The sequence below is a fragment of the Trachemys scripta genome, chromosome 5 (assembly GCF_013100865.1).
Source record: "Trachemys scripta elegans isolate TJP31775 chromosome 5, CAS_Tse_1.0, whole genome shotgun sequence".
NCBI classification, from domain to species: Eukaryota; Metazoa; Chordata; order Testudines; family Emydidae; genus Trachemys; species Trachemys scripta.
In genome coordinates, this window is record NC_048302.1 from 120277524 (window position 1) to 120292668 (window position 15145).

The 15145-nt window shown below is 40.6% G+C and overlaps 1 protein-coding gene across 17 annotated transcripts in view; it reads right to left on the reverse strand.

The window, feature by feature from the left end:
* ADD1 (adducin 1) overlaps window positions 1–15145 on the reverse strand; it is a 117724-nt gene that overhangs the window by 67119 nt on the left and 35460 nt on the right. The window contains exon 1 of one of the 17 annotated variants that reach the window (XM_034771434.1): window positions 10578–10844. The exons of the other annotated variants lie outside the window; for them this stretch is intronic. The gene's annotated coding sequence lies outside the window, so the exon portion shown is untranslated. Of the gene's footprint in view, window positions 1–10577; window positions 10845–15145 lie in introns of those variants that run through there. 17 annotated transcript variants of the gene reach the window in all.

The following is a 15145-nucleotide window of genomic DNA, read 5'->3' on the forward strand; positions in this document are numbered from 1 at the left end:
CCCCGCATTCCTATTCCATTACACTTTCTCTTTATGACATGCTATTTTATAATCCGAAAGAAGAAGGTAGATTGGACTAAAATGCAGAAAACTGCACATGGTAAGTTAACATTTGGTGAGGGAGACCAACCCTTTGGCCATTCCTCCTTCTACCCTCCCTTTCATGATTTTCTTGCCTCCCTTTTTTTGTTCCCCTACCTACACACTTGACTAAAATGCATCTCTTACATTTTATTTTGGAGACTACATTTAGACAGTTGCAGCACACCTTCCAGGCAGAAGCACTGGTCAGCAGGTGGCATTCATAAATTGAACATAGAGCTCCTACCTATCTCTGAAGCCAAGTGAATAATTTGTTTAATAAGTCTAAACTCCACAGTCCTAGCAAAGAAAAATGGGATTTCAACACTGGAAAACTGGGTTCAGCAGTAACGTACATTTAGGTCAGCAAAGTAAAGCACACTGCTTAACTAGATCAAAATTTACACTGCATTCATGGACATCTAGGAACCCAAATCATAATGGCCAAGATTTTGAAGAAGATATCTAGTGATTTTTGCCACCAACCTGAGACAATTTAAAGGGGGTTGATTTTCAGAAGGCGAATGCTCAGCACTTAATGAAAGTCAGGCCCTTTAAGGTGTCTCCAGTTGGGCACCCAAAATTACTACTCACTTTTGACTATCTTAGCCAATGGCACTTATGCCTTCAAACCATTATACAAACAGAATGTACTTAATTCTCAATAACAGTAATATGAGAAGAAAACAGACTGATATATTTTAAGGCCAAAAAGACCATTATAATCATCCAATCTGACCTTTGCTTAACAGAAGCTACAGAATTTGACATAGGGATTCCTGCATTGAGCCCAATCACTTTTACCTAGTTTCCCATCCTACAAAATAAAGTAAGAAACAAGACAAATGGCTTGTCCATGGCCACACCGGGAGCACAGCCAGAATTAGAAATGAAGAGGACCTACTAGTTCTGTTCTCAGTCTACATTAATATAAAATAAATAAAAATAAATTTTGAGTAAATTCTTTAAGTATCATACAACAGTTCCACTACAAGGTGAGGATTCTATGTTAATTTAAAAGTCAACAATGCTTTTATTTATTGCAAAAAGGTTAGTTCATCAATAGTTGATATTATTAAAAGAGCAGAAGTTTAGCTGGCAGCTGATAATGCTTGACATTGATTGTATGTTTGAAAAAAATCTGAGTGCTGCAAATTAACTTTATGTTGGTTTATTTATTTCAGACCAGTTTTAGAGTTACAGAAACTCCATATTTTTATGCATAGTGAACAAGAAGAACGAACAAGGAGTTACATTCACTAAGGAAATCTTTTTAATAAAATGTGAAGAGTGGAAAAATAATTTGAAAAGGCAAGAACTGTACTATTAAACGTAATAGCATAAAAACCTCATCATACCATATTCTACTCTCAATAGCTCTATTGAGAGTTTAGTCCCAAACTGATATAACCTTTGAAAACTATTCTGTAGCCAGTACTAATTTATATTAGTTTTTTAAAAATCTGAAACACTTACTGCACTTCTGTGATATTTTCTATGTGGTGCATATACAGACCACCCTTATTTCAAGGGATATATGAAACAACCTGCAATAACAGTCTTTCATTATTACTTCCACTTATTTCAAATTATTTTGAAAATTACAGAGGTCAAAGCTGTTTTCAAAAGGTTCGCATCATTAGACACAACATTGATTCTGCTTCACTGTTTCCCTTTTGCATGAGACTGATGCCAGCCTGACAAGGTAATATCAAAATGGGAATTTGGTATCTTGCTAAAGTCATCCAGTTCATTCCCCCACTTTGATATCTAAGAATAAAATATCTTTAGCTCATAAGAGGGCCTGTTGGTATGTCATTGCCTAGAGATAGTAATAGGAAACCCAATATACAATTCAGATTTAAGAATCACATCTGGTCAGTTATATAGATCAATTCCAATACACCCAAGCCCACTGCACATTATTAGCATATATATGGCTTGATTTCTAAGGTTCAGTTTCCTTCACTTTGGCTAGTAATTAGAGCTAATAAAAGACTATTTTTCAGTGTAATACTGGCCGGTTCCATTCTGAAAGATGTCTGCCAACTCATTCATGGTACTTCCACTGACAATAAGGTAAGGATTTTTTAATCTGAAGCAAGCCAGAGAGATTTGACAAAACTTTACAGGATCCCTCACAATTTGTACCTGTTAACTTAGTTAGAAACCTCCCCCAACTCTTTTTTTGGGGGGGGGTGAGGGGGAAAGAGGTGGAGTCTGACTGGCAGTCCAATCAGAACCCAGATCATATATGGAAATGAGATCATAAAGACAAAGAAGCAGTACAGGCTTTGCTTTGCTAGGCACATACGTATTCATTCTGTGCCGCTGAATGTCCTGTGCTGATCCAAAAAGCTAAACAAGAATGGGCTCTCTAGATTTCTCCCCAAAATTAATGCCTTGTCTATACTTAAAAGGTTTCCCAATATAGCTATACAAGCAAACCCTACTAATGTACATACAATTTAAAAGGGCAAAAAAGTCCTTTTGCTGGTATTATATCAGTCCCCTGAGCTGATATAACTACATTAGGATTGCCAATTTTGGTTGGACGTATTCCTGGAGATTTAATTACGACAATCTTTAATTAAAGATTAATCTTTAATTCTCGGAGACTCCAGGCCAATCCTGGAGGGTTGGCAACCCTAAACTGCATCTACACTTGGGCTTTTCCTGGCATATCTATGTTGATGGGTCTCAGGATTCCAGAAATCGGACATTGCAGTTTAGAAATGCCTTAAAAAAAAAAAAAAAAAAGCAAGCCTCAGCTAAGGCCAAATCGAGGGCAAGTGAAGAGCAAGTATACAATTTATTTCTAATTCATTAGCTCCAACACTTCAGGATATCCAAGTTCAGTCAGTAAACATGAAAGAGGCTAGGGCCCTGTAGAAAAAAATAGTATGTGTTCATATAATTAAAGACTGTATCATAATACATACAGAAAAGAGCTGATTTAAGACTGCACAGGCAACTTTAAGCATTTCCTAACTTTTGAGTGCTTGATTTTGCAACTGTAATGTTCTTTTAATATATTTTTTGTATATAGTATATAATTATAGCTTTATCATATCTTACACTACAGCACTTTGATTACCTTTTTACCTCAGTGTTTCCTACATATTTGCTCTTGCTCTTTTTAAAAAAACATTTTAGAAACACATTTATTCAATCATTTGCCATAGAAAAATTAGCAAAACTATACAGTGTAGAAACAAGTTATTTATGATAGCCCATTAAAGTTTCCATCTTTTTCAACAAGTGTATTCTTCAGTATGAACATTTTGGCCGTGTTGTACTTGAGTTTCTTCTTGGCATTTCAAATGTTTCCTGTTGAACTTCAAAAAGGAAAAGCTGGCACCATCTTAGGAAGCCCAAGAGCTAATAAAGCAAGTTCATGATCGGACTAGTTAGCAGGCAGAATAAGTCTTTAACAAATCGAACAATCATTTTCCTTTTATCCAAACAATCCTAGCTGACTTATATCTTCTAAGCTCTCTCTTCTCTTTGTCTGCAACAGGAAGAGATTATTTCACAAGCAGGAACATTTATTGCTGTCCTTAGAATCCTAATAAAACTGGTTGTTTGCACAAAACAGAATTGCTCACTTGAACTGGCATGAAGTACAAATGTCATCTTCATGTTTGATACCAAAAGACATTGTGAATTCAAGACTGGACTCTTACATGGTTTATACCAAACACTATCAAAAGCTTAACTTGCCAGAGGTGATGCATTTTATGGGTGGAGTATTACGCCAGTCTTGGAGACGACAGATTCTGGCAAGCAGAAATATGAGAGAGAGAAAAAAGAGACAGAAAAATTGAGTCTGGTGGAGAAAGCTAATTATACAAAGATTCACTTAAGCTACAGCATTTAGAAACTCTATCAGCAAGTATTCCCCATTATCAGCCTGATCCAAAGCCCACTGAAGTCAGTAGGAGGACTTTAACCATATAGTATTAGAATGCATTACAATATTAGATGAAGATTAATATGGACAGGCTCGAAGACAGATGCCACCAGCAAAAAAATTCAAAGTGGACACTGAGGTCTATAGTTTGTGGTCTACAGTTTGTAACTGGTGTCCACATGCACACTGTGCATTGTCTCGCATCTTTCAGAGGTGTGAGAGATGACAACATCTGCCATGCGATATTCTGAAATGGCTCAATGTAGACCATTGCTTCCAGGATAGATTGAAGTCTGGAAGATCCTGATTAAACCCAATCCCAAAAAGGCTTGCAAGAGTTCAGGTGTCTTCAGAACAGTCTGGAGGTTCTCGTGAATTGGTAAATTCAGGTTGGCCCTGGTTTGTTTGTACTCATAAGCTATATGTGTGTCTCCAGATGTTGAGCGTGGGTACATTGTCCTGAGTGGGCAATCACCGAACAGGTGTTGATTTTAATGTTCCAGTTATAATTCTCATCATGATATTAAGCTGCATGTCCAGAGATTTGGTGAGCTGTCTGCCCAGACTGGTGAGCAATATTCAGCGACTGAGTATACCAGTGATAGAGTTGCTGCTCTAAATGTGTGTGGGCATTGGCACCTCACGTTGCACCTGTTTTTATCTTTTTTCGCATCTTTTCCAGATTAGCATTAAAAGTAAAGCTTGTATCCAAAGTTACACCCAAGTAGTTCAGATAGGGTTCATTTCAGATCCATTGACTTCAAAAGGTAACATTAAGCAGTTCCTTGGTGGCTTTATTGATTAGATAAAAAGCTATTACCAAGGTTTTGTAGGCACTGGGATGGAGCTTCCAATTTTGAAATTATTCTGCCATTATCTTGAGGTCGGTGGAGAGAATATCACTGATGGTGGTGAGGTCTTTGCCATGTACTGCAAGAACAATTTGGTCAGCACAAATGAACTTACATGAAACTGTGTCAGGCAAGTCACTAATGCAGATGCTGACTAGTGAAGGAATCAGCACAGATGCTTGGGGTAAGTCACCACAGACCTCTGAACTGCCCATTCAACAGGAAGCGATATTTACAGTTGCTCAACTTATGGCCAGGAGTCTCATAGTACTACAGCATTTGATGACTCTTGATGCCTTGAGTAATAGCCCATATCTCCATACTGTATCACAGACAGCAAACAAATCAATCAATGCTGTTCCAGTTTTTAGATTCCACTGGAAACCAGTTTTGATGTAATTAATAATGGCAAGAACCTGGTCGCAGTAACTTCTTTCTGATCTAAAACTGACCTATTCCTTTGGCAGGATGGCCTCAAAGATAGGGGTAAGACAGGTCAGTAAAACTCTTTCCATTAATTTACGAGTTATGGAGAAGAGTGATATTGGGCAATTGCTGGCACCACCAGTTGGTGGTTTCCCTGTGTGAGGAGGGCAATCACTATCGCCTCCCACCGGCTTTTTGGGATCTTCCCCATCGAATGTATGGCGACGCTTAGGTCTGCCAACCATGCTTGTCCCTTTGGCCCCAAATTCTTAAAGAATTACCAGCAGCTTTTCTACTCTTAGTGGCCATAAGGGATTGGTTTATTTCTTCTGTAGTATATGGGGACAATAGTGGTGAAATGGCAGGGTTTTGTTGGACACCTAGAAAAAGCTCCTTCTGAACCTGCTGACTAATCAGCTTGTCAGTTCTAGTCTATAAATTACAGAGAAGGTGTGAGGTGACAGCATTGGCTGTCACTTTCGGTTGATGGTGTTTACTGAGTCAGCAGCTCCAAGTTTACAAAGGAGTGCCCAGGCTTTGCGATTGGAACATGAGAAAAGTCAAGATCCTACACTTTCCATTTCTTCAGGCAGGTAGTGTTCAATGTCTATTAGTCCTTTTGTTGTGTCTGGATCACCACTTTTCTCATATTCCTTGAAGACTAGCTGCCACCAAACAGAATAGACCTTGCAATAGCCACGAGGACTATTTCACAGAAACTTTGAGAAGAAAGTGAACAATGTGGTCACAGTTTTCTGCGATCAGCTTGATACGATGTATCTTGTCTTCAATTTCTGTAGTATGTGCAACCCAGATCTATTACTATAAACCAGAACGAGAGAATTTCCTATTCTGATTATTTTCAGAGTAAAAATTACAATAGCCTTTACAGTAGCTCCTTGCTTAACGTTGTAGTTATGTTCCTGAAAAATGTGACTTTAAGCGAAACGATGTTAAGCGAATCCAATTTCCCCATAAGAATTAATGTAAATGGGGGGGCCAGAAAAAAGAGATTTTATATATATATTAATTACACACACACACACACACACACACACACACACACACACACAGAGTATAAGTTTTAAACAAACAATTTAATACTGTACACAGCAATGATTACTGTGAAGCTTGGTTGCGGCAGTGAAGGCAGAGAGTGGAAGAGGGTAGGATATTTCCCAAGGAATGAACCTTAGTGCTAAATGATGAACTAGAACTTGGCTGAGCACTCAATGGTTAACACATTGTTGTTAATGTAGCATCACACTCTACAAGGTAGAAGGAATGGAGGGAGTGGAGACATCATGGCAGACAGACAGAGAGAGACCCATTGCCCCTTTAAATACGCTGACTTCACTCTAAGTACATTGTCTTTTTTAGCAAGTTGAGACAGCAGCTGCTGCCAGCAAGCTGCCTCCATCATGAGCCCTGTCGTGTGTGTCCCCCACCCTGCTCTATAGACATGGGGTAAGTGGGGGACACCCTCACATTAGCCCCCCTCTTCTCCAACCCCACTGCACAGCAAGCAGGAGGCTCCCGGCAGCAGCTCCAAGGCAGAGGGCAGGAGAAGTAAATGGCAAGGGGGGAGGGACAGCTGAACTGCTGGCAATTGATAGCCTGCTGAGCAGCTGCCGCACAGGGAACTTAGGGGAGACGGGAGCTGATAGGGGGGCTGCTGGTCCACCCTGGTTCCAAGCCCCCACCAGCTAGCTGCAATGGGCTGCTCTTCCTGCAAGCAGTGGACAAAGCCCACGGCTGCCAAACAACATTATAAGGGAGCATTGCACAACTTTAAACGAGTATGTTCTCTAATTGATGAGCAACATAACAATGAAACAATGTTAACCGGGACGACTAAGTGAGGAGTTACTGTAAAGTGGTTAGGAAAGACATGTAAACAATTAAGCCTAAAAATCTGCTTCAAATTAGACAGGAAATTGCATTTAGAAAACTAGTACAGACCTATTTAGTAGCAGATAGCTATGGGCCTTTTGCCATGGAAAACCTGAAATTGCTCTTTGATTGCTAAAAACCAATAAAGATTTTTCTTTGCTCAATTAACCATGGATCATAGAAAAATATTGTCTGGGGGGGCATTTTTGTAAGTATTGAGTCCTTTATTGGTACCTTCTACAGAGTATGCCTAAGAAAAACTAACAAGGCTGTATCCGCAAAAAGAACAGGAGTACTTGTGGCACCTTAGAGACTAACAAATTTATTAGAGCATAAGCTTTAGTGGACTACATCCCACTTCTTTGGATGCATATAGAGTGGAATAAATATTGAGGAGATATTTTTATGCTCTAATAAATTTGTTAGTCTCTAAGGTGCCACAAGTACTCCTGTTCTTTTTGCTAGTACCTTCAGTTAGGAAAGGACTTCAGAACCACATTTGAACTTACTTCCAGCTAAACCAGTTTTTACATGGTTAAGTCAGAACATCTTTAAACATGCTTCTAAGATGGCTTGGCCCTATCTACACTTGATGACCAGAATGTAGAAACTGATTTAGCTGAAACCATACTTAAACACAGCTGCTACTTAATCTGTTCAAAGTTCAGTACAGTTGAGGCTCAGAATATGTATTTAAGCCCAGATGCTATTCTTCACACATGCAGCGCAAACCAGCGCTAAAGTGGGATAGGTGACTCCCCGTCCCTTCATACTAACCAGGGATTGAAAAGAGTGCTACTCCCAAACTTCTGAAAGCAGGAGAGCTCCAACTCCTCTGCCTGGATTGGACAAGTGCTCCCCTCCAGTTTAGCTGAGAAAGTGAGGAATCTCCAGATAGGGAAATACGAAGTGGTAACAACAGTATAAGCCAATGCCAGTTGGGGAATTTCCCTCTACTTCCTAGGTCTTAGTGGAGCAAAACTGAATCTGACAGGAGAAGTGATATCCTATTTGGAAGTCCCTTATCTGCATCCTCTTCAGGAAGATGAGGACCCAGGATCTCTACCCCAGCAGCAAAGCTCTGCTCTCTGAGGAGAGAAGGGATGGAGCAGGAGATTTCTCAGAATCAGCTAACTCTGTCCTGTATATGGCAAGAGGGAGAATAGACAACAGACTGCCCTTCTTAAGCAGAAGTGAAGACAGAACTAGCTAGAATCCTAGGGTAAAAACACAGCACAGACAGTTCCCTTTTCCCTTACCAGAATACCACTTTGGGAGAAGAAGGTGAATTCAGACAAAGAAGAAGGAAGGGATACTTGGATTTGATTTTAGGAACTTCATGGTTAATGCAAGGCAATATGCATTTTTTAATATCCATGTTTAGTAAGAAATCTAATTCCCAAGGCTCCTCCATGCTAAAAACCGACTTCCGACTCCAAGGTGAGCACTTCGTCAACATCTGCAGGTAAGCTAGGTGACCTGGCTTCTATTTGTAAACATCAGAAGAGTTGTGAAACAGTGATAATAATACTGTGAAGGTTTGTCTTCACTGCAGCATTAGCTTGAGTTACTGACACTGGAGTTAACTCCTCTCAAGTTAGCCTAGCTTCACTGAGAGAGGTCATACTGTAAAACACTGGAGCTGCACAGAGTGCCTGGATCAGCAGCACAGAGTAGCTGAATCCCCATTGCATTATTAGCTCCAGTGTCAGCAGCACTTGAGCTTCAAACTTCACTCCCTGATAGGCCAACTAGGTTGAGTTTAAAGCACCATTTAACTTGAGCTAGAGATATTTATGCATACGAGCTGGGTTGGGGCAACAAGTGAGTTATACCTTGAACGAACACTACAGTGAAGATAAGCCCTGTCAGCTCAGAATCAACATCTGTACATGGAGATTATTCTACCAAAGCCAATCTAACATCCTAGCTCAGACACTGAGATCTATATGCTACTAGAAACATTAGCTTTATGCCATTAGTCTTTCCCTCTAGCCTCTTGGGGCTTGTGAACTGACAGAGCAACACGAGGGAGAACAAGTGTGCTTGCAACCAGGAAGTGGGACCATCTAGGGGGAACAGGAAGAAGGAAAATAGGTAAAATTACTAACTGACTCCCAGGTGAGGGAGGGGGGGAATAGTTGCCCAAGAGCCTCTCAATTGGAAACATTCATTTGGGGTTAAAAACCAGTGTAACCACATTTTCATGTATTTTAAACATTCTCTTTTAGATTAAGCAACACACCCAAGCTCCCAGATAAAGCACATGTTGCAGAACATAAAACTAAATTTCTAGCAGCTAACAGGAAAAGTGCATCTTTCACTGGAAAAAAATGCATTTCCTTAATTTTTAACGCAGACAAAACATCTACCTCATATAGAGAGATTTTTTTGGGCCCAATTTCTTGCATTCTCACTTGCTTCCTCTAACTTTGTTCTATCAGTTCCCAGACCTCAAAAGGCAGGAGGGCAAGAGTAAAGGCATGAAATTAAGGTTTCTTCTGATACACAGATCCCAGTGTTTGAACTAAAGTTCTGCTTTAACAGAATAATCTCCATGTGCATCAAACGACTGAAGGACTAGTAGCTCCACAGTAGCTATGGGGATCTGCTACCAACTCTACCTGCCTTCTGAAAGACCAGGGGAGTCATTGATGGGGGCTGGGGAGAAGAGCTATGGGGATGTTCCTATAGCTGTCTGTTTCCAGTTTGTATGGGGATGGGAGAGCATTGTGCAGACCAGCCAGAAGAGGGAACAGGAGATAAGCAAGAATGATTATTATCCTGCTGATAATAACTCATCTTAATTAATTAGCCTCTTACAGTTGGTATGGCTACTTCCACTTTTTCATGTTCTCTGTATGTATATATCTTCTTATTATATGTTCCAGTCTATGCATCTGATGAAGTGGGCTGTAGCCCACAAAAGCTTATGCTCAAATAAATTTGTTAGTCTCTAAGGGTACATCTACACTACAGGGGGGAGTCGATTTAAGATACGCAAATTCAGCTACGTGAATAGCGTAGCTGAATTCGACGTATCGCAGCCGACTTACCCCGTTGTGAGGACGGCGGCAAAATCGACTTCTGCGGCTTTCTGTCGGCGGCGCTTACTACCACCTCCGCTGGTGGAGTAAGAGCGCCGATTCGGGGATCGATTGTCGCGTCCCAATGGGACGCGATAAATCGATCCCCGAGAGGTCGATTTCTACCCGCCGATTCAGGCGGGTAGTATAGACCTAGCCTAAGGTGCCACAGGTACTCCTGTTCTTTTAATGAGAAGGAAAGACACTCAATTGCCTGGGAAGGGACTGATCAGGAACAGAGGGGAGAGGAATGAGTACCTGGGACAACTGGAGCAGAGAGGAAGGAGAGAGAGAGATTAAGAAGGGAAGGGAGCTAGAGACACTTAACTTGAATGTATCTGATTTACCAGGATTCTTCCCAATCCCAGCCTCCTACTTTGCTCTGGCTCCTTGATCAGCTCCTTCTCAGGCTTCCAAGCTGAGGTTATGCACAGGTCCTGTTTCTCACTTCCTCTTCTGATAATATGGTTTTCTTGTCTCCACTAACCTTCCACTGCCAGTTCTGTGTCACCAACATAAGAATAAAAGCATGTATGGCACATCATCCACTGACAGAACAGCCATTCCTAAACGTTAAAGCCTTTGCTAAAGGTAAAGTAAGAGGTTTCAAACTAATGACCTAGTTCTTCATTGCCATTTTTTTTGGTTTGATTGTTTCTAACCAGTTTCAGCTTGTTCTCCTACTCTGTCCAAATGGCTCTGCGAGAACAGTGCTGGCATGGATTCAGCAGTTTATCGTAGCTGGGTGAGAGATTCAGTACAATGCTGCCAGAGTCAGGCTATACTGCAGAACAGCTCACATCACTGATTAGAGACACACACACATTCTGGGAAACAAGCCTGAACAAACATGTTTAGCTTATCTCCGGGGACTAAAATGAGGTACGCCAAAGAGGTTCACTACAAGGGCACCAGACATTTTTACAAACTTATCTTTTTGTGCAAACTGGAAAGCATGAGTTTCATTAGTATCCTTTCCCATTCCTTCCATGCAGGCACATCATTTGTGCAGCTAGAGGCCCCACTGTGCTGGGCGCTATACAGATATATTGTAAAAGAAACAAACCCTACCCCAGTGAGTTTAATATTTAACTAAAGATATGGTAAAGTTAATTATGCCTATTATATTACACTTGAGATGTAAGTAGCAGAAGAGGGGGTTCTGTAGCATTTTTTTTAATGAGCTACTCTATCATAATGTTTCATATTTTCTTCATATTTAGCTCTATGCTTTTAATACTGCATTGCATTTTGCAATGCAGCTGATGTCTTAAAAATTTACTTTAACTTTCAAAAATAAAATGACAGTCAAGACCAATCTTAACCTTTAAAAAAAAGTTTTTAAAATGTTCCTTACTTCCCTCAAGACTAATGATAACTAAAACACATTTTCTGGTAGTTTAGAATCGCCAAAAATCCAGTTGTATGCAAAGGATAAGTAGTTAATTTACTATCCGCTAGACAAGCAGCTGAACTACACTTAAAAATCTCACGAGCACTGACAGATGACCTGCCCAGAGAGAACGAGAGAAAGAAAGAAAACCGGCCTCCCCTCGAACCTCAATTTCTTTGGTAAACTCCACTGAATTGTACAAGAAAGAGGGTTTTTCCAGCCTCGTTTATTGCTATGCTAAATTCCTTCTTTAGTATCATTAAGTTACACCTCATTTTGTAGTTGGAGAAGCATACACAAAGATAATTCAAGGGCACAGTACTAGGCCACAACTGCCATTCAACACATTTATAAGAACTGTGGCAAGCAGCCATTTCCAGCCTCTGGTGTGAGCAGGGTTTAGTATTTTTAATTATAATGTTGAAATTTTTCACTTACATTTTTAATGCTCAGGGAGCCTTTAATGGGGCCAGAGCAGCACAAGCGCTGTTATTCTCCTGGTATTTCCACCAGCCAGGAATTTTAATACTGGGAGAATACCATATGGTTATTTTTGCCATATTAACTCTTCAGGCTTGAGAGTTAGTGAAGAAACACAAGATATAAATAAGGAGATATTCAGGTTTAACCCAAATACTGCTTATTATTAGGTTCCTGTGAACACAAATGCCCAGCCCACGCCTCGGGGTCAGACATGCCAGTAAGCAAATGCTCTCAGAATTTTTAAGCACAGGTCAGATCAGATCAGCAGCTTGTGCATCTAATTTCGCAGTGGCAAGTTACTGATCTGACCTGAACAGCACATAAAAAGCCTGAGGGCACAGACTGGTCAGCATGTCTGAACTGAAGCTGAAAATGAAAACTGGCCTCACACCACACAATATCCTTACAGAGTCTAATGAATGGAAGTTGCACCCAATACTGGACTTCTGGGGGGGGGGGGGGGGGAACACACACAATTAGCTGCACGCCTACTTCTTAAAATAAAAAGTGAAGTGGGTAGGAATACCCCTCCGAAGACAAAAACACACAAAAAAAGTCTGGATGATCCTGACCCTCTGCTTCCCCAAACCAGGGTAATCTGGGACAAAGTGAGGCAGAATTCCTGAAGGGAATTCATTCATTTTGACTGCTGCTTGCTTCTTCTTGGCAGTGCTCTCTCACCTCTCCATAGATTTATTTTTATTTTTTAAATTTCTATAGCTTCAAGTATTGCCCTCCCACATTCATAGGACATAAGCACTGGAAGGCACTAGAAACAGGAAGAAGATGGGAGAAGGAAGGCAAACAAACAATCTAATATTGAGGGGAGAAAAAAAAACCCTAAATTGGCACACATATCTTGCTCATAATTAAAATATACAGGCAATTTTAACAATCGTAATAAATAAAAATGCCTAATGTTAATTTGTAATGTGTAAAGGTATTGACCACAATTGGGCAGTGCATGGGGAAGATCTTACTAGACTCCGGTCACATCCCAGTTGTAACTAACTGGAAACATGACTAGATTTTCTAATACAAAAGTTTTCAGATTTGCTTGGTAGAGGAGTCCACCATGATCAACAGGCACACAGTCTTGATAAAAGAAGACACCAGCATTCAGGTCTTAATTTATTGTATGCTAAAGAATTATATGTACACTCATCATGCTTCAGCTTTTCACAGAGTTTATAACCAACCAGGGTGTCTGAAGTGAGGTTTTTCTGGCATCGGATACACTGTTGTGTTATGAAAAAGAAGCTGCTGTCTAGATAACTCAGGGTATGTCTACACTACAAAACTATTTTGATCTCAATTACATTAACATACAGCCACCGCAGTAATTAAATCACTTTACATGTCCACACTACGTTCCTTGTGTCGGAGGTACACATCCTCATCAGAAGTGCTCGCACTGATTTAACTGTCAGTGTGAGGCATTGTGCGATGGCTTATGAAAGCCAGCAACAGTTGATGTAAACAATGCACTGTCTACACGGACACTGTATCGAACTCCGTAGACCTAAGCGCTACACCTCTTGCAAAGGTGGAATAATTAATTTGGTGTAGCAACATTTTAGTGTAGATGCTTACAGAATTAGGTCGACGCAAGCTGCCTTGCATTGACCTAACTGCAGTGTAGGCCGGGATTGAGTGTTGCCGTAATCAGGTCAGATGAGAATGTAATGACACCCTGTGTAATCTCTCACCTCTTACATATCTCATTTGCTTCACCCATCTGGTGTCTCAGTTTCCTACCTGTAAAATGGGAATCATACTTGGGTCCCACAAATTGGTACTGTAAGACAGTTAGTGTTTGTATGGCTTTTTGTACATCTAAAGTGGCGGGTAAATGATAAATCTAGAATAGTCTTTCCCAGAGTAGGACCGAAGCATAACAGTGAAATTGCACTTTTGTTGTTTGTGCTGTACCCATTCTGTGAACAAAGGTCTGGCACTTTCTCCAAACGCTGTTTTATGACAAAATAGCAGTAATACTATAAATTAAAGATGCCTCAAATGTTATAATTCTCTAATAATCCAGCCATAAACAACCTTTTCCCCTCCCCATCACAATCTGAACAATAGCTAGTCTTGATATCAAAGACCTGTAACACTTTAATAACAAAACTAATATAAAACATTACATTGACTAATTTCATTTTAAAAAGACAGTTTTCGGATAGTGTTGAGCAAAGAATCACGTTTAGTTTTCACCAGCAGGTTTTTTAAGAAATATAAAAAGACAGTTGAACCTATAGAATTTTAACAGGTTAGCCCTCGCTTTAACAAATTTGTCCACATGGATCAGTTGCTGTTGCTAAGTAGCAATAGTTTGATACATAGAAGTTCAACTTTAGGTGGATAAATCTGACCCTTTGCTGAACCATTGAGTTCAGTCTCCACCAGAGTTAATTTCTAGTCCCATAATTGATTTGAGAGGAGGAAAGCCATTTTTTAGTAAAGGTTAAAAGAACAACTGTCAAGTAACTTATGCAACTTGACAAAAAACAGAGTCTATAACTAAAGACAATTTTGTCTTGTGGTTATCCTACTTCAGGTACCCCAAAAGAGGACAATGGGGGAAAGGTCCAGAGGGACGCACAGTTGGGGGAATTGGAGGGGGAAGGAGGACATAGGGGGATATTCATTGCTGTTGGGGGCAGTATTGCTCCCTGTCATGGTGGCAGGGCAGCTGGCACAAGCTCAAGACGCAGTGACAGCCATCAGTCAGCGCCCCTCTGAGGGACGCCTTCCCCAGGAGTGTCCTGGGTGGGCAGGATCTGGCAGCTATGGCTTGTAGGGGAATGGACCAATCAGCTGTGGATGCAGGGGAGGGAGCAACTGGGAAGGGGAACAATAGGGGCTCTTTCTGAGCTGCAGCTTGTCTGCCCTTCCATCCTCCCGCCCGACATTTCATGTTATTTGAAAACCCCGCCAGGACAGAGAAAGCAGGCTCAAAAAAGAGGATACGTCCAGGAAACCCCGTATGTATGGTAACCCTAGTCTGAGGGCCACA